This window comes from Cervus canadensis, chromosome 24, assembly GCF_019320065.1.
Source record: "Cervus canadensis isolate Bull #8, Minnesota chromosome 24, ASM1932006v1, whole genome shotgun sequence".
NCBI classification, from domain to species: domain Eukaryota; kingdom Metazoa; phylum Chordata; class Mammalia; order Artiodactyla; family Cervidae; genus Cervus; species Cervus canadensis.
Genome location: NC_057409.1, coordinates 32,528,847 through 32,549,448, shown reverse-complemented (window position 1 = coordinate 32,549,448; position 20,602 = coordinate 32,528,847). Strand labels below are relative to the sequence as shown.

At 36.6% G+C, this 20,602-nt stretch overlaps 1 protein-coding gene and 1 long non-coding RNA gene across 2 annotated transcripts in view; one reads left to right on the top strand and one right to left on the bottom strand.

Moving 5' to 3' along the window:
- SPAG16 (sperm associated antigen 16) overlaps nt 1-20,602 on the top strand; it is a 964,274-nt gene that overhangs the window by 548,306 nt on the left and 395,366 nt on the right. The window lies entirely within an intron of this gene.
- On the bottom strand, nt 587-19,147 carry LOC122426522. Its single transcript, XR_006265184.1, has 3 exons — nt 19,136-19,147; nt 12,545-12,551; nt 587-746 (listed from the first exon to the last, which is right to left on the bottom strand). It is a non-coding gene; the product is annotated as an uncharacterized LOC122426522 (long non-coding RNA).

Sequence of the window (20,602 nt, the reverse complement as noted above, 5' to 3'; positions counted from 1 at the left end):
GGTCAAGAATTATATACATTCATCTATCCATCACTCATTCATTCAGTGCAGTCTAAACTCCTACCACATGCTAGAGATTACAGTGTGATATTTAAACTTTTGTTTTTTTTAAACCCAGTTCTGAACCCTGGATTCTGTTCTTTGTACTCCATCTGCTTGTGCTCAATCGTGTCCAACTCTTTGGGACCCCATGGACTATAGCCGGCCAGGCTCCTCTGTCCATGGGATTTTCCAAGCAAGAGTACTGGAGTGGGTTGCCATTTCCTCCTCCAGGGTATCTTCCAGACCCAAGGATCAAACCAGAATCTCTTACATTGGCAGGAGGATTCTTTATCCTCTGAGCTATGGCAGGAGCCCTCCTTTCTACTTAGCCACTAATAATTCCAAACTTTTCTGCCACACCCACTGCCTACCACCCTCATTTCTTAAAATTAATTAATTAATTTAATTGCAGGCTGATTACTTCACAATGTTGTGGTGGTTTTGGCCATTCCTTGACATGAATCAGCCACGGGTATACACGTGTGCCCCGATCATGAGCCCCCGCCCCCCTCTCTTCCCATCCCGTCTCTCAGAGTCATCCCAGTGCACTGGCTTTGAGTGCCCAGTTTCATGCATCGACCTTGGACAGGTCATCTCTTTCACATGTGGTAATAAACATGTTTCAATGCTGTTCTCTCAAATCATCCTACCATCGCCTTCTCCCACAGAGTCCAAAAGTCTGTTCTTTATATCTGTGTCTCTTACTATATCTCATATATAGGGCCGTCATCACCATATTTCTAAATTTCATACATATATATGCATTAATACACTGTATTGGTGTTTTTCTTTCTTACTTGCTTCACTCTAGTAAGCTCCAATTTCATGCACCTCATCTTTAGAACTGACCCAAATGTGTTATTTTTAGTAGCTGAGTAATATTTCATTGTGGATATGTACCAAAACTTTCTTATCCATTCATCTGCCAATGGACATCTAGGTTCCTTCCATGTCCTATTGTAAACATTGCTGCAGTGAACATTCAGGTCCACATTGTGGCTTCCTCATTGTGTATGCCGAGCAGTGGGATTGCTGGATTATATGGTAGTTCTATTTCCAGTTTTTTAAGGAATCTCCACATTGTTCTCCATAGTGGCTGTACTGGTTTGCATTCCTACCAGCAGTGTAAGAGAGTTCCCTTTTCTCCACACCCTCTCCAGCATTTAGTGTTTGTAGACTTTTTGATGGCAGCCATTGTGACCGGTGTGAGATGGTACCTCATTGTGGTTTTGATTTACATTTCTTTGATAATTAGTGATGTTGAGCATCTTTTCATGTGTTTGTTAGCCATTTGTATGTCTTCTTTGGAGAAATGTCTGTTTAATTCTTTGGCCCATTTTTTAATTGGGTCATTTATTTTTCTGGTATTGGGCTGCATGAGCTGCTTGTATATTTTTGAGATTAATTCTTTGTCACTTGCTTCATCTGCTATTATTTTCTCCCATTTTGAAGGCTGTTTTTTCACCTTGCTTATAGTTTCCTTCATTGTGCAAAAGCTATTAAGTTTAATTAAGTCTTTATTTATTATTATTATTATTATTTTTTTGCTTTGATTTCCGTTACTCTGGGAGGTGGGCCGTAGAGGATCTGACTATGATTTATGTCAGAGAGTGTTCTGCCTATGATTTTCTCTAGGAGTTTTATAGTTTCTGGTCTTACATTTAGATTTTTAATCCATTTTGAGGTTTTTTTTTGTGTGTATGGTGTTAGAAAGTGTTCTAGTTTCATTCGTTTACAGGTGGTTGACCAGTTTTCCCAGCACCACTTGGTAAAGAGTTTGTTTTTTCTCCGTCGTCTATTTTTGCCACCCTCATTTTTCACTGAATTAGGTCTACACCCACACCTCAGAGCTTTAACAACCTGCAGGGGAAGAGCAGATTGAATTTTCAATCGAGAACCTTGTTTTTAATGGTTCATACTGCCTATGCTTTCAATCCTTGATTAATATTCTGATAAATCAAGTTAACTTTAAAACAGGTATGTTTGTGCCTTTTATTTCTGGATTGAATTCTCCAAATACTTTTTCATAAACTAATATGCCACTGTTCCTGTTTCCATTTTAACTCTCTGGCATTTGTCTGAGATAAGAATTATAATCTTAGACAATTCTAGTTCTTCCCACTTGACTGATATTTAATTCCTCAATTAAATATGTATTTGCCATTGTTAGGATAATATGGAGCTCTGTACAGATCTAAAATTATATGCACATTCTTAAACCACAAAATTCTTAAATTTGAATAAATGACATTAATAACACATAAGCAAAGTGCTAAGTGCCATAAGAGAGGAACTATTATCTATTTTGAACAAATTATGAAAAAAATTTCTAGGATAAGAGGAAACACTACTTTAAGTACATGCATTTAACACTGTCAAGAAATAGCCAATTGAAAGGGGAAAAGGAAGGGATTATAAACATGGGGAGTTAAGACTGTGGTATTAAGATACAAGTAGATGAATAGTGGGATGAATGCCTAAGCTGTTCTGGGGAGGGGAGTAGTTCCTAACTCATTTATATAAACCAAAGCCATTCATACAAGTACATGCTATCAGTCCTTGTTAGAACAAATAGAAAACCAGTGAAAATATAGATGATTTGAACAGCACTGCAAACCAAGTTTCCCTAATTGAGATTTATAGAGCACTCCACTCAATAGCAGCAGAATACATATTCTTTATAAGTGTACATGGAACACCACCACGGTAGACTGTGTGTTGGGCCATACAATAAGATCAATACATTTTTAATGATTTAAATCATTCAGAGTGTATTTCTGGTAGAAAACTGAATTAAATTAGAGATCAGTAACAGAAAGATATTTGGACTATCTCCATATATTTTGAAATTCAAAAACACGTTTTAAAGGCTTCAAGGGTCAAAGAATAAATCACAGGGGACTTAGAAATAACCTAATTGGATAAAAGCACAATATATTAAAATAGTGAGATAGAAATTCAACAAAGTTGCAGAATATAAGGTCTACAAACAAAAACAATCTTATTTCTGTATAATAATAATGTATGGTTATATCAATTAAAAAAATAGCTATTCACAATAACTCCAGGAATGGTGATACATAGTTATGAATTTTAAAAATACAATATCTAAGTGCTGAAATTACAAACACTAAAGAAATAAATCCAGGAAGACCTCAGTAAATCAGAAACTGACCATGCCAATGGTTTAAAAAACTCAATATAATAAAGATGCCAATTCTCCACAAACTTATATGTAGGTTTAATGTAATTCCTAGAAAAATCTCAGAAATATTTTTTATAAATGTAGACAATTCAATTGTATAATATAGGAGATCCTATTATTGCAGTTACTAAAATAGCCAAGGCTAGGCTGCTCAGCTAGCATGCCAGCAATTGTAGGGGGATAAACGCTGCATCCAAATTTATGCGGGGTACAAGGATGAGGCTGGATTCTGTAATGGGCTGGAACTACGAGGACAGTGAGAATGAGTTCCCAGTTAGTGATTGTTTTGAGGACCCAATCACTAAATTTGGCCTGGGGAAACTGAGGGCAGGGCATGCCTCTTTGCTTCCTCATTTCCTGCGAGAGCTCCCTAATGTTTGATTGGCTATCCTCATCCTTCTCTGTATTCCTTCCAAGCTACCATTTAGAAGATAGGACCTTTATCTAGCCCAATTCACAGGAAGAAAGAGCAAATGTCAATTGCATTGTATTTGCATTTGCCTTATCATCTGGTGTGTTGCCATGGAGTTTTCTATTTTTTTAAGAAAAAATTCTCACATGTTACTGGGCCAAATGCTGCAAACCCCTGGTTTTAGAAAGAGCCTTATTGCAGGATAGTGAAAAGGCTGTGAACACGAGTGGATCTTTCTTTTTGTGCCTGGATTCCTCAAAGCCTCATTTCCTAAAAAAGATGAGGAGAGTAGCCCAAGAAGCCATTGACTTCCTTAACAAGTAGTGTTTTTTGTCCCCAGGCTTTTTGAATGAAAACAAGATGCTGGATTGTCCTTGGAGAATAGTTAGTGTGAATATTTGGTGTCCTTCAGTTTACACAAATGTATTCCTGTAAGTCCGCTTTTAAGTTAAACTCACTGTTTGAGGAAAGTGCAGTATTTAATGGAACCCTGTGGAGAATCCCTTTACAAAGTGAATAATCATCTCCTAACCAATGTATTCTGTGTCTGTTTTTCTATAGCCTGGATTTTTTAAAAGGCATATTAAAATTATGAGTATGAAAACAAATTCCCTTGTTTCTAAAACTCCAGTTTAATAAATTCATTTGAGCATGCCCTTAGTAAAAATGCCTACTCCACATGACCCAACTGATTCTTGTATCTCCGTAGTTGACTTTAATCAAGAATAGTCACACCTGTACTGTTATGTCAAACTCTAAGATAACAACTTTTAGCAGAAATAGTTCCTGATGAGAATGATCAAATTCTTATCATCTTGATAGATAGATAGGGGATATAAATAATACCGAGTAATGTTTAAGCAGTCTTTTACAACTCTCAAATTAATTTCAGACATTTTCTACTTTATCCTGATTATACATAAATGTAGAGTACATGTGATTGTCTAGAGTCATGTAAATTGTGGAATTGATTCATAACCCTAAACCTTAGTCTGGAACTCTTCCTATAAAACTTTTAGAAAGTAAGTCATATTAAACAGCCCTATAAGTAATGTAAAGTGTCAACAAATTTAAATATTACATTAAATTTTAGAAGAACCATTTATAATGGTCATTAAGGTACTTTTTTTCTTAGTTCAAAAAGGATGTGACATAGCGTGATCTTTATGCTTACTAGAAAAGTGTCAGATCTAAACTGAATACCTTCCCCTTTTATATTTCTGTTTCTTCACCTTTTTAGCAATGTGTATGGTCCTCAACTGCCATTTATATAAAAATAAAAATTGAATATTACTATATTTGAATACAGGTGGAAGTTTTTTTTAGCCAAAATGCTAGAGTTACATTGTAAGAAAAGATCATATCAAAAGCTGAGAGGTAAATTACCTTTTTTGGAATTCATCCATTCATTATTTCTCTGAGAATTCACTCAAAAAGATACTCTATATGAAAATTTTAAAACAGCTATAGAATTTTGTTGCATAATCCGTTTTTTCCATGATGAACTTGACTGATGGAAGCAAGGTACCACTGTATCTTATAGGGGTGGCAGCAGGCAGAGGGTTTCCCAGCTTCTTCCTTCCCTAAATCCCACCTTTCTTTAGTTTTAGCATCCTCATGTTCTATTTCTTCATCTGATTCCATATATTCCCCACATTCTGGTCCTCCTGATTCTCCTCGCTTGTCTCCTACTGCTTTGCCAACTTCTGGTACTTCAGCCACTGGAGCTGAGACAGCTGTGAGTCAAGCACCAAACTGCAACCAGTTTATATTTTAAATTAATGTAAAAGAGAAAAATAATAAATGCATAATTGGCTTTCCTGACAGCTTTAATGCATGGATTTCAGAGTCTTTTTTGGGCAATACATTGGGAAGTAAGAATAAATGACAGAGTCAACAATTTAATCATTAAGTCTATAGTTCACCAGGGCAGTGAGCAATACAGCCTTCAGAGTGAAGTCTTTTTGTTGTATTTCAGATTCATGAGCAGTAAAGTGGTTGGGACCTGGCATGCTATATATCTTGCTGAATAGGACAGTCCTACATAATGAACAATTTTTTGTATCCATCATGCCTTCTGAAAGCCCCTATGCATATTCATGAAGTTGAAAGAAAAAGTCTGTTAAAAATCCTAAATTTTTATTTTTAGCCAAGGACAAATTTCACATTGAAAGTAAAACCACAGCATTGTTTACAAAATTTTAGTATATGCTGTTCTTTAGGAATTCAACTACTTTGTAAGTCAATGGAATATTTAACAAATTTTTATTGAAACGTGACAACAGTTGTTTACCTTTGCATGAAACAACCTCATGGCAGTATAGGGCCACTTGAATTTGAGTTCTAGACAGAAAACCTTAACAGTTTGTGTTAATTACAGTTGTAACCATGATGATTCCATAGATGTGAGCCTCTGGTTCCGTGATTGGGTCTCCTAATGTAGTTGTGTGTGTACGTGCTAAGTCACTTCAGTCGTGTCCAACTTTGTGTGACCCCATGGACTATAGCCTGCCAGGCTCCTCTAACCATGGGATTTTCCAAGCAAGAATACTGAAGTGGTTTGCCATGCCCTCATACAGGGGATCTTCCTGATCTAGGGATTGAACCTGAGTCTCTTAGGTCTTGTGCATTGGCAGGCAGAGTCTTTACCATTAGCACCACTGGGGAAGCCCTAATTTAGTTGAATATAAGCATTTATACTTTGAAAAACAATATTTTGTTAAAAATTACTTGCTTTTCATTTCTTTGCACATTGCAATTAGACCACTATATTGACTTTTTAAATTACTATCTTTTATTTGTATGGAGTAGATGGAGCTTTAAATATATTTGTTTTTCAAAAAGGCCAATAGATTTCATAGAATGAATGAAGTAGTTAGACTAGTACCAACTGATGGGGGGGGGGGAAATACATAATAAATTATTTAGCTCAATATAAGAATTCTTAATTATATAAACATGAAATCAAGATTTGTTGGAAATAATTGACCCATTTATATGCATTGATTGATATTTCTATCATGTATAAGTGATGCTATATACAAATGATAAAACAAAGTCATATAAAAGTTGGCCTTACAATACAGATGTCTAATAGGAATATAAGTCATCCTTATCAACTTTCAGCTGTGCTGACCAGTCATGTAATGAAAATGGATAGCACCTGAAATGAGAAAACAATTACGTGGCAATCTGATGGAGGGTGGCCATACCCAACGGATGAACAAAATACCTCAAGCAAAACTAACAGCAGCATAATGAGCTAAGAAGTGACAGGCACAGCTCGGGCAGATCGTGTTTGCCTGAAGCAAGCAGAGTCTGAGCTCCTTCACTGCCTCATTTAAACAGAAGAGTATGCTTAGCGTGAAACCAAGAGACAGTTGACAGAGAATGACACCCTGCAGGTAACAGCTGCTGCTAACACCCAAAGGATAGAATTGCATAGCAGGCATATTTATTTAATTTTGAAATTTGTGAGAAAAATCTTTTTAGACCCATTCTTATGAGCAGAAAGCCTCAAGGTCAGTGGACCAATCACACAGTGCAGAAGGTATTGCCATATTTATATGATGCAGTGGAATGAAGTAATTTTAACAGGACTATTACATTTGCATAAATAGAGTTTGTTGATTATGATTGTTCTAAAGAAAAATACACATTTAAAACTAAATACCCTAAAGCATAATTTTAATGGCACTCCCTGCCTTACAGTCATACACAGTATTCAATCCCAATTTCTTTTCTGGAAATTGAACCCAATTGAGCCTAGTACCACGTCCAGGCCACAAAAAAGCAGGGGAAATCCTGCTTTAAGTGAAAGTAATACTGATACCATATGTATCTCTATCACGTTTTAGAAAGATATGCTTAATAAGAAAACTGTTTTTTCATGTCAAATCCAGATTTTATTTAAGAAAAATCCTGAATCCAAAGATAAAATACAGTTAAAAACAAAAACTATTGTGTGCTTCTTTGTTGAAATGCTGGTAGTTTTAAATTCTTGACATGAGTGATTGGCTATGTCACATATGAATTTGCCAGGGAATAAAATAGAGGTCATAAAATATAAAGACATAATAGGACATATTTATTACCTCATGAAACAAGATGGCATTCTAATATCTTTAGCTGTCCACTTTACTGTATTTTGTGTATGAGTCCTCACTACAGAGATCTGTCCCTGATTTGAACACATCACATATGAGAGGTAAAATGCATGTGGCAGAGGAGGGTTGCAAATGGCATTCTGCTTAGGATCCTCATCTTCAGGTCAGTAATGTTCCATCACACAAACAAGGCAATGATTATGATGAGGAGGATCTTTATAATAATCTGTAGGGTTCTGCAGAACTTTTCCAGCCACATCTTCAGATCCTAACAAATTACTTTGTGGTGGAAAAAGCAGATGGAAGTTAAGAAATGTTAGTGCAATATGATGTTATAAAGAAAAGCACATGTATCTTTTCTCAAATTTGGTTTAATTCATTTTTTGCAGATGGTGGTTTTCTTTAAAAGCTTTAATGTGTTCAGTGTCTGTACAATTTTATGAGGAGGAGGTGTGAGTTGCCATCGTGATAACAGTAAAATTCAGTGAGCCCTGCTATATAATTTGTTTACTAATAAAGAGGAGGAACACACCCAGTTAGCATATTTTAATGGGCTAGTAAATGAATAACCAAGAAAAGAGAGAACTTCAGTTTCAATATGAAATGTAGAAGCCATTGAACAAATGAAATTATGGCAAAGAAAGTCTTCTTTAAAGATTTTTTAAAATCTGCTACATCAAATCATTCCTGTGGTATTTAATTCTTTCTGATGAACACGATGATCAAAGTTTCGTTAGTTTGTTACAGAAAAAGAATGAACCGCTTTTAGAAGTCATGTCTCTTGTAATCCAACTATTATTTAGATAGATATATCAGAGAGAGATAGTAATTTTCAAGTTGTTTAGAACACTAAAGTGCAAGTAGAAAATAATTACTATTATTAATATCACTGTTAAAGTACCTCTGTTCCCTGAATCAGAGACCAATCTGACTGATTTGCTTACATATTCATGGCTGCTTTTAAGTGCCCTTTACTCAAAATTTTGTTCTCTGTATTACAGTTGTACTATATAGGAAATAAAATGGATATACCTTGTTTAAAGGTATCCATAGAACAAAGTTATTTACATAATCAAGAAGAGATCCAGACACAGACAAGTGACTTAATCATATAATATAAAGGTTATTACAAGGTCCTGCATGACCCCGAATATTTGCCACCAGCTTCCTATCTTATTTCTTTGTTTTTTTATATGGACTAATATTCCTGCAATTAGAATTACTTCTTTTGTAAGAAGAATGAATAAATAAATGGCTTTATTATGGTTTTATATAATATTTATTACAATATTTAAAAGCTAATGATTAACAAATACACTTGGGTGAAATGGGCCTCAGAGAAATGGGAGGGAGGATACTAATTTAAGGAGGCCATCTCATTTCATTATCACAGATTAATTTATTAAATTAGCTAGTTGCTCACCAAGCCTGCCTGACCCAAAAATTATGAAGTGGAAATGCCCTCTTCCATTTACATTCCAAAGTGTAAATATGTTTTAGAAACAGAGAAAATCTAAGGGATTTGATGTGTGACATAGGTTATTTTCAGGTGGCTTTTCATGGAGGGAGGGGTCCAGAAAAGCCTCAAGGAAGCATAAGGGTGTCAGGGAAAGCACATCCAGGATTTGAGAGGGCCACAGAGGTACTCAAGCTCACCGCCTAGAAAAGACGCTTCACAACTGCTAACATTTCTCTCTTTGCCGTAAATAATATATATGGCACAACTAAAGTTTCCCTGGAAGGCTTAAAATATTTTCTTATATTTTCTTTACCAGTGGTTCTGTCCCAAATCAAATATCTAAAAATCATAATTTTTACATACATTTTAAAGTAACAGTGAAAAAATGTATCAAACTGACTCACATTGATACCATCAAGGATGGTAACATAGGATTTTTCAGGTTAATACTTTTAAGAAGATTTCATTCTTAAGAATAAGCTTATGAATTAAGATCAGAAGTTTAAGCTAACTAAATTCTGCTTTTGGATGAGAAAATGAAAACTAAAATACTGGCAGTTTCTAAAGCTCCTTCAGTTCAGTTCAGTTCAGTCACTTAGTCGTGTCTGACTCTTTGCGACCCCATTAAAGGCAGCACATCAGGCCTCCCTGTCCATCACCAACTCCCAGAGTTTACTCAAACTTATGTCCATTGAGTCGGTGATGCCATCCAGCCATCTCATCCTCTGTCATCCCCTTCTCTCCCTGCCCCCGATCCCTCCCAGCATCAGGGTCTTTTCCAATGAGTCAGCTCTTTGCATGAGGTGGCCAAAGTACTGGAGTTTCAGCTTCAGCATCAGTTCCTCCAATGAACACCCAGGACTGATCTCCTTTAGGATGGACTGGTTGGAACTCCTTGCAGTCCAAGGGACTCTCAAGAGTCTTCTCCAACACCACAGTTCAAAAGTATCAATTCTTCAGCACTCAGCTTTCTTCCCTGTCCAGCTCTCACATCCATACATGACTACTGGAAAAACCATAGCCTTGACTAGATGGACCTTTGTTGGCAAAGTAATTTCTCTGCTTTTTAATATGCTATCTAGGTTGGTCATGCCTATCCTTCCAAGGAGTGAGCGTCTTTTAATTTCCTGGCAGCAATCACCATTTGCAGTGATTTTGGAGCCCAAAAAAATAAAGTCTGACACTGTTTCCACTGTCTCCCCATCTATTTGCCGTGAAGTGATGGGACCAGATGCCATGATCTTAGTTTTCTGAATGTTAAGCTTTAAACCAACTTTTTCACTCTCCTCTTTCACTTTCATCAAGAGATTCTTTAGTTCCTCTTCACTCTCTGCCATAAGGGTGGTGTCGTCTGCATGTCTGAGGTTATTGATATTTATCCCAGCAATCTTGATTCCAGCTTGTGCTTCTTCCAGCCCAGCGTTTCTCATGATGTACTCTGCATATAAGTTAAATAAGCAGGGTGACAATAAACAGCTTTGAGGTACTCCTTTAGATTTGAAACCCATCTGTTGTTCCATGTCCAGTTCTAACTGTTGCTTCCTGACCTGCATATAGGTTTCTCAAGAGGCAGGTCAGGTGGTCTGGTATTCCCATCTGTTTCAGAATTTTCCACAGTTTATTGTGATCCACACAGTCAAGGCTTTGGCATAGTCAATAAAGCAGAAATAGATGTTTCTCTGGAACTCTCTTGCTTTTTCAATGATCCAGCAGATATTGGCAATTTGATTTCTGGTTCCTCTGCCTTTTCTAAAACCAGCTTGAACATCTGGAAGTTCTCGATTCATGTATTGCTGAAGCCTGGCTTGGAGAATTTTGAGCATTACTTTACTAGCGTGTGAGATGAGTGCAATTGTGTGGTAGTTTGAGCATTCTTTGGCATTGCCTTTCTTTAGGATTGGACTGAAAACTGACTTTTTCCAGTCCTGTGGCCACTGCTGAGTTTTCCAAATTTGCTGACATATTAAGAGCAGCACTTTCACAACATCATCTTTTAGTATTTGAATTAGCTCAACTGGAATTTCATCACCTCCACTAGCTTTGTTTGTAGTGATGCTTCCTAAGACCCACTTGACTTCACACTCCAGGATGTCTGGCTCTAGGTGGCTGATCACACCATCGTGATTATCTGGGTCATGAAGATCTTTTTTTGTACATTTCTTTGTATTCTTGCCACCTCCTCTTAACATCTATTGCTTCTGTTAGGTCCATACCATTTCTGTCCTTTATTGAACCCATCTTTCATGAAATGTTCCCTTGGTATCTCTAATTTTCTTAAAGAGATCTCTAGTCTTTCCCATTCTGTTGTTTTCCTCTATTTCTTTGCATTGATTGCTGAGGAAGGCTTTCTTATCTTTCCTTGCTATTCTTTGGAACTCTGCATTCAAATGGGAATATCTTTCCTTTTCTCCTTTGCTTTTTGCTTCTCTTCTTTTCACAGCTATATATAATGTCTCCTCAGACAACCATTTTGCCTTTCTGTATTTCTTTTCCATGGGGATGGTCTTGATCCCTGTCTTCAGGGGGAGTTAATTATTGGATCATTTATGTTGATCATATAATCTTTTCCTTTGTCGCTGATTGAAATCAACATAAAGCTAAGTTTATTTTAAAACAATATATTCAATATTTGAAGACTAAGTCCAAAGAAAAGGTTTTTGGATTGAGGGTTAAGTGCTGGGAAGTAATGATATCTCTTCACAGAAAACAAAAATTTGTAGTTTCGTTAACAATAATAAGTAGCTCAGCTGGTAAAGAATCTGCCTGCAATGCAGGAGAATTGGATTTGACCCTTGGGTTGGGAAGATCCCTTGGAGAAGGGATAGGCTACTCACTCCAGCATTCTTGCCTGTAGAATCCCCATGGACAGAGGAGCCTTGTGGGCTATAGTCCATGGGGTCACGAAGACTGAGCAACTAAGGACAGCACATTGAATACCTACCCTGGACCCACTTTGTTTAGGACATGACAGATAAGGACAGAGTCTTCATGAAGTGTGCAACTCTAGGCAGAACTGACTGTTGGGTTTGAGAGGGAACAATGACATAAGTAATCAACTTAATTTCACCTAGTGATTGGCTTGGAAGGAAATTAACAGGGTGGACAGGGAAGCCTGTCGTGCTACAGTCCATGGGGTTGTAAAGAGTCGGATCCGACTGAGTGACTGAACTGACTGACTGATGATCAGAAGAGACTGAGTTTTGAATGAAAGCTCTGAGCAAGAGGAAACAACTGGACTGAAGTCTCTCTTCTCAAACACCCCAGGGCCTGGATGTTCTGAGGACGTTCCCCCTCATTCCAGCCCTGCCTTCTCTCCTTACTGCTGCGCTTGCGGGAACACCTCCTCTCCTGCAGCCATGCTTCTGTGGCTGAAGCTACTGTCTTTTCCCATTCCTGATATTTGGCTTCTAAGTTCTCTTTTCGAGGATTGACATGGAAAGGAAAAGGGGTGTAAGACTCAAAGTTTCACTGTGGCTACTTTTGATCATATTACAGTTACATATTTTGGAGAAAGAAGTTTAAATGTATGATTTCAGAAATTGTGGGTTTAAATTATTTAATGTTACATCTGTTGATCAACTTGTAGTTGATAAGGAAGTTCATCGCAGTCATCTTTAAAGCTAATTTATATCCTTTTTTAAGGAAAAAAAATCTCTTTCCAAAGAAAGATATGCTTCCTTTTGACCTTTTTGTTTTATATAAAAAACAAGACATCTGATAGTTTTAATACAATTTTTAGAAGCCAGAATTCTTTTAAAAACTGATCTAACTGCAGGAAGACTGCACTCAGGAGCCATTTTAAACATCAAAATCACCGAAATTACCACAAAAATGCAAAAAAAGGTGACAAGACTAAACAGACTGCAAGAAGAACACTGTATAAAGTATGAGAGCAGAAACAATAAAAAAAAAAGCATGGCCTGTCTGGAGCTCAGTTGGAAATGTGCATGTCACATGACAATTTTGTTGCTACTCTGCATTCCCATATGTGCATATGCCTGCAGAGTGTTGATTTCAGGATGGTAAATACAAATTTCCAAGCAGGCAGTTTGCAAATACGGAATCTTCTTTTTTTCCCAAATATATCCTCTCTTTTATATTTCTTTTTAGTTTAATTTTAACTGAAGGATAATTGCCTTACAATGCTGTGTGACTTCTGCCATATAACAGCACGCATCAGTCATAAGTGTTCATATCCCTCCTTCCTCTCGAACCTCCCTCCCAGCCCTCATCCCATCCCACTCTTCTGGGTTGTCACAGAGCACCAAGTTGAGTTCCCTGTGTTATATAGCAACTTCCCACTCTCTTATCTATTTTACACTTGGTAATATATATATTTTCATGCTACTTTATCAGTTGGTCACCTTCTTCTTCCATTCTGTCCATAAGTATGTTCTCTATGTCTGAGTCTCTATTCCTCCCTTGCAAATAGGTTCATTAGTACCATTTTTCTAGACTCCATGTATACACCTTACTTTATGACACTTGTTTTTCTCTTTCTGACTAACTTGACTCTATAACAGGCTCTAGGTTCATCCACCTCACTGGAACTGACTCAAATTTGTCCTTTTTATGCCTGAGAAATACTCCATTGTATATACTTGCCACAACTTCTCCATATATTTACCTGTTGATGGACACCTAGGTTGCTTCCATGTCCTGGCTATTGTAAATAGCACTGCAGCAAACATTGGGGTACATGTATCTTTTTCAGTTATGATTTTCTCAGGGTATATGCCCAGTAGTGGGAATTCTGGGTTATATTATAATTTTATTCCTAGTTTTTAAGGAATCTCCACACTGTCCTTCATAATGGCTATATCAATTTACATTTCTACCAACAGTGCAAGAGGATTCCCTTTTCCCCATGCCTTCTCCAGTATTTATTGTTTGCAGAATTTTTAATGATGGCCATTCTGACTAATGGGCTTCCCAGGTGGTACTAGTGATAAAAAAAAAAAAAAAAAAAAAACAAAAAAAACAAAAAAAAAAACCTGCCTGCCAGTGCAGGAGACATAAGAGATGTGGATTCAATCTCAATCTCTGGGTCAGGAAGATTCCCTAGAAAAGGAAATGGATACTCATCCAGTATTCTTGACTAGAAAATCCCATGGACAGAGGAGTCTGGTGGGCTATAGTCTATAGGATCACAAAGAGTCAGGCATGACTGAAGTGACTTAGCACACACACATTCTGACCGGTGTGAGGTGATACCTCATTCCAGTTTTGATTTGCATTTCTCTAATTGAGCATCCTTTCATGTGTTTGATGGCCATTGTATGTCTTCCTTGGAGAAATGCCTGCTTAGGTCTTCTGCCCATTTTTTGATTGGGTTGTTTGCTTTCCTGGTATTGAGCTGCATGAGCTGCTCCTTTGTCAGCTGTTTCATTTGCATTTATTTTCTCCCATTCTAAAGATTGTCTTCTTTTGTCTATAGTTTCCTTTACTGTGCTAAAGCTTTTAAGTTTAATTACATCCCAATTGTTGTTGTTTTTATTTCCATTACTCTAGGAGGTGGGTCAAAGAGAATCTTGCTGTGATTTATGTCAAAGAGTGTTCTGCCTGTTTTTCTCTATGAGTCTTATAGTTTCTAACCTTACATAGAGATCTTTAATCCATTTTGCATTTATTTGTGTATGGTGTCAGGAAGTGTTCTAATTCCATTCTTTTACATGTAGCTGTCCAGATTTCCCAGCACACTTCTTGAAGAGACTGTCTTTTCTCCATTGTATATCCTCGCCTCCTTTGTCAAAGAAAAGGTGCCCATAGATGCATGGGTGATCTCTGTGCTATCTTGTTCCATTGATCTATTTAATGTACTTTTGTTTTTATTTCAGTACCATACTGTCTTGATGACTGTAGCTTTGTAGTATAGTCTGAAGTCAAAAAGGTTGATTCTTCCAGCTCCATTTTTCTTTCTCAATTGTTTTGACTATTTGAGGTCTTTTGTGTTTCCATACAAATTATAAAATGTCTTATTCTAGTTCTGTGAAAAATGCCATTGGTAATTTGATAGGGATTACATTGAATCTGTCGGAGAAGGCAATGGCACCCCACTCCAGGACTCTTGCCTGGAAAATCCCATGGACAGAGGAGCCTGGTAGGCTGCAGTCCATGGGGTCACTCAGAGTTGGACATGACTGAGCAACTTCACTTTCACTTTTCACTTTCATGCATTGGAGAAGGAAATGGCAACCCACTCCAGTGTTCTTGCCTAGAGAATCCTAGGGATGGCAGAGCCTGGTGGGCTGCCGTCTATGGGTTGCACAGAGTCAGACACGACTGAAGCGACTTAGCAGCAGCAGCAGCATTGAATCTGTACATTGCTTTGGGTAGTATAGTATAGTTGGTGGTAAAGAATCTGCCTGCAGTACGGGAGACGTGGAGATGCAGGTTTGATCCCTGGGTCCAGGAAGTCCCCAGGGGAAGGAAACGGCAACCCATTCCAGTATTCTTGACTGGGAAATCCCATGGACAGAGAGCCTGGCAGGCTACAGTCCATGGGGTCACAAAGAGTTGGACAGGACAGAGTGACTCAATAGCAGCAAACAAACAAGGACATGATGGATTTCTCCACCTGTTTGTGTCCCCTTTGGTCTCTTTCATCAGTGCCTTGGTTTTCTGTGTGCAGATCTTTCGTCTTCCTGTGCTGTGTTGTGCTTCGTTGCTGAATCGTGTACGACTCTTTGTAACCCCATGGACTGTAGCTCACCAGGCAACTCAGTCCGTGGAGATTCTTGAGGCAAGAATGTGGAGTGGGTTGCCATGCCTCCCCCAAGGAATCTTCCCAACCCAGGGATCGAACCCAGGGTTCAATCAGACTCTTTACCATCTGAGCTGAGCTACCAGGGAGCCCTGGGTAGGTTTATTCCCATGACTCTTGCTCTTTTTATTGTGGTGGTAAATGGAGATGTTTCCTTAATTTGTCTCTATGATTTTTTGAATGTGGACTCTCTAACTAATTGGGGCCAACTACAATTCCCAGTATTCCCAGTGTTATGGTGTGCCAATTGCTTAAAATAGTAAATGCTCAATATGCGCCAACTTAAACTACAGTGTTAAGTGTAGAAACTGTTGAAATATAAAGAGTTATTTGCTTTTGTCTTTATTCATTTGTCCCGGGTTGCCATTTCAATATTTGGCCTTTTTATTTTGCTTTTTCCCATTATTCAGTTTGCTGCCATTTATTGCCAAGTATCCACATTTTCCTCATTGTTATCAGTGAACAGTGCTCCAGCCTCTTAAATTTCTCCCTGCACTTGCATCCTTTGCAAAAACAATTCAGTTGACTGTTTAACAATCTGAGTAAGGACTTGAGGGTACTCTAAGCAAGTCCTCAACTCTATTGTGGTTATTTTATTTATGCACCTTTATCTTTTATTCTCTAGATCCTGATTATATTTCAGGTATTTGAGGGTGCTGGGAAATCTGCCTTTTACATTGGTAGAGTAGAATTTTATTACCATTTGGAGATAGTTCTCAGTTCATATGTTTATTGTCATAAATTATGTTTATCTCAGATAAGCCTCATGATAAATGTTATCAGTGTATGTTTGCTCAATTATATAAATGCTATTTAAAATCCAGGTCTTTCACTTACAAAACAGAAATAGAGTCAAAATGTAGAAAACAAATTTATGGTTACCAGAGGGGAAAGAGAGGGGAGGGATAATTTAGGAGATTGGGATCAACATATACACTGGAGGAGAAAATGCAACCCACTCCAGTATTCTTACCATGAGAACCCCATGACAGTATGAAAAGACATATATACACATTGCTAGATATAAACTCAATAACTGGTAAGAACCTGTTGTAGAACACAGGGAACACTAGTCAATGCTCTATAATGACCTATATGAGAAAAGAAATCTAAAAAGAGTATGTGTGTGTGTGTGTGTGTGTGTGTGTAATTGACTCAGTCAGTTTGCTATACAGCAGATAGTAACACAACACTGGAAATCAGCTACTCTAATAAAAATTTTTAAAAAAAGAAAATAAAAGAGAGGTGGGATCAGAAAACAATCTTCCCACAGTCCATGGGATTGCAAAAGAGTTGGACACAATTTAGTGAATAAACAATTAAAGCCTGGGGCTTCCCAGGTGGCTCACTGGTAAAGTATCTGCCTGTCAACCCCTGGGTTCAGAAGATCCCCTGGAAAGGGAAATGGCAAACCTCTCCAGTATTCTTGCCTTCAGAATCCCATGGACAAAGGAGCCTGGCAGGCTGCTGTCTAAGGTGTCGCAAAAAGTCAGGAGTTTGGGACTAAACAACAGCAACAGTTAAAGTCTTGGGCCATAATATTGGGGTGGTTTTAATACATATTGTAAAAGAATTAAGAAAATAAGAGAAACATTATGATTTAAGTACAAAAATGAAAAAAAATGTAGGGGTATTGCTTGCCCTTTTAGAGAATTAGAGACAAAAAGAACAGGAGATGACACTGAAGGAAAAATGATGAAATGAAATGCGATGTAAAACAAAATGAGTGTGTTAATATTCTTGCTATTAATTTCAGTTCTCTCTAAAGCAAAAGATTTTCCAGAATTAACTACTAATTTTTCAAAATAAATCTGTAGCGTAAAATATAAATAAAATTTAGGTCTTACTAAGGGTTAATAAGATAATGAATTCCAGTATTTTTTCCTAAACAAGGATAGATAATTTTTACCCTTTTCTTCATGTTCACTTAAATACATACTGCTGTTCTTTTGTAAATGTTCTGCAATTGCATTAACCACATTTTGTTGATATGAAAGTTCATACAAGCTTGAAGTTTCAAAAATACAGTTTCGTATCCAATATTAATAGTGTTACAACAAATACACCAAAGGAAATAGAATCTTTAAAATTTAATACCTCGCGAAGGACTACTGTGTGTGTACTATGTGTTAAAACAACGTCCTCTTACAAGTTACAAGTTGGAAATACATTTTAAATGAAAATGCATCTTCTCTAGAAGAGTGGATAACTTTATTTTTTAACGAGTTCATAGTTGAGAAAAATAGCCATCCTTTGGTTACCAGAATCAAGGAGAGCAAGGGACGAGAATAGAAGAAAAAAGGGGAAATAAAGTAAAAACAGGAGGTAGTTGATAAAGAGCTTTTTCGTGTCAACTAACTTCTCTCTACAAAAATGTTAGGAAAACAGCAGACAGAGCAACAGAGAGAAAATTGCATCAGGCTTCAGCGTTTACGTCTTTGATGGAAATGTGCAAATCATTCCCATCACTTGTGGTGCAGTCATGCTCCGTCACTTTAGTCCATTTTCACCTTGCAAAGAATTCTGAATGGGACTTCCTTCTCTGGCAGCTAATTAATCTCTCACAAGCCTGCTCTCGCAGTCTGTCTGCCTGAAATGCCCCATACCTAAACCCAGTGATTTGTGAACAGATTTCTTTCCCCCTTGACCAGTTCTTTCTTCCTTTAAGCTATGTGAAGACCCAGCTTTTTCTTTTATTTGGGAAACTCTGTGCACTAGAATATATCATTGAGGAACCTCTCCCTCTATCCTACCACCATAACTGAATATACTCCCAAATAATTAAATTGGGTTTTAATGACAGCCAACAAAGCCTGAATATCAACTGTGGATGTGCACAGTGTTTTACTAGTAGCCCGCATGTATGTAAGGATATACATTACTAAATTACACATTTTCTGTGTGTATTTGTTAGATATTCCCTGTGATGAAACAGATATAATCATATATGATACTGTTGCCTTTGCCTTAAAAATACCGCCAAATTGTGCAAATAGACATTTTAGTGTTTTGGCAAATTTTGTATTTACTGTAAGAGCATAATTGTTTATAGGTTGGAATGCTTCAATTAAAAAATAATAAAAATTGCATTCATGTTTATTATATTTAATAAATACAGCCTTTTATAAAGTTACTGCTAATGAACTACTTGCAAATAGCAATGCTTAATTTTGTCACAGGTGAAACTGCCTTTCCATGATAGCTCATAAGAGGTTAGAAATGCCATCTTTATTATTTTGCTGATGCTGTCCACAGACCATCTTTTTAATGTAATTATCAGTATTGCTTTATTTTCTCTCATGTGTTTTTCTCTTAAATCTTTTGTGATTTGTATCTGTTCATTCATATTTCCTTTCCTTTTTTTTTCTTTAGATTTTCTTTTTTTTTTTCCATTTATTTTTATTAGTTGGAGGCTAATTACTTTACAATATTGTAGTGGTTTTTAGACATAAGACTTCCTGATAGCTATGCTGCCTTTAGAGAACAAAGATATATATATTACTGGTATAGATATTCCAAATATTATACATACTTTGTCCATCTATGAAGATGCATATACTTGACACATACATGTGTGGAGCCTTAATAAGAGGATAGAATCACTATAAATACTCAATGATTCACAGAAATATATCTTATGTATTTATTGTGTCCCACATATCAGGAGAGTGAAGGCAGAAGGAAAAAGTATTCTCACAAGTGATGTTTACTTTTAATTGTTTGGTTGAGGTGATATATACAGTGGAACGGGCAACTTAACACTGAAGTGTTCAATTATTATAGATGAATTTTGATAAATGCATTTACCTTTAAAGCTATTGAAGCTATAGGCCATTTCTGTGACCACAGATAATTTCCTGGTTCATCTAATGAAAGCCTATTCCCCACAGAAAATGGTGTCTTCTTTCTATAACCGTAGAGTATCTGTTCTTGAACTTCATATGAATTCAACTACATAATACATAGGCATATTTATCTGAATTCTTTCATTTGGTATTATTGCCATTAAAGTATGTTGTTGCAAAAGTCAACAATTCATTATTTTTAGTCACAGTCTAATGAGTCAATATAGTACCACTTCATCTAAGTATCTTAAAACAATATAATTCTGTGTTTACCCTTATCCTTGTGATTTTGCTTTTAGTTTACTTCTACATACTTAAAGCACTATCCAGTACAATGATGGTATCTTTAATCAGTTGTCTTTTAAAAATTTTTTAAAAAAAGATATTCTTCCATTTACTCAAGCAGTTATCATTTTAGATGATGTCATTCTTTTCTGTATATGGATATTTCCATCTGTTGTCCTTTCCATTCAGTCTGAATACCTTCTCTTCAGAATTTCTTATAGGAAATATCTGCTGGTGATTTATTTGAAAAGTTATTTCATCTTCATTATTGAAGGTATTTTAACTGGTTATTGAATTTTCAGCCCTTAAAAAAGTTATTCTGTTATATTCTGTTGTTTCTGTTGAGAGGTCAGTTGTCATTGCACCATTTTTTCCTACATGTTATGTTTCTTTCATTGATTGTGACTTTCAGATTTTTGTTTTATATATATATTTTTTAGCAATTTTACTATGATGTGCTTAGGTGTGTTCTGTCTGTTATTAAT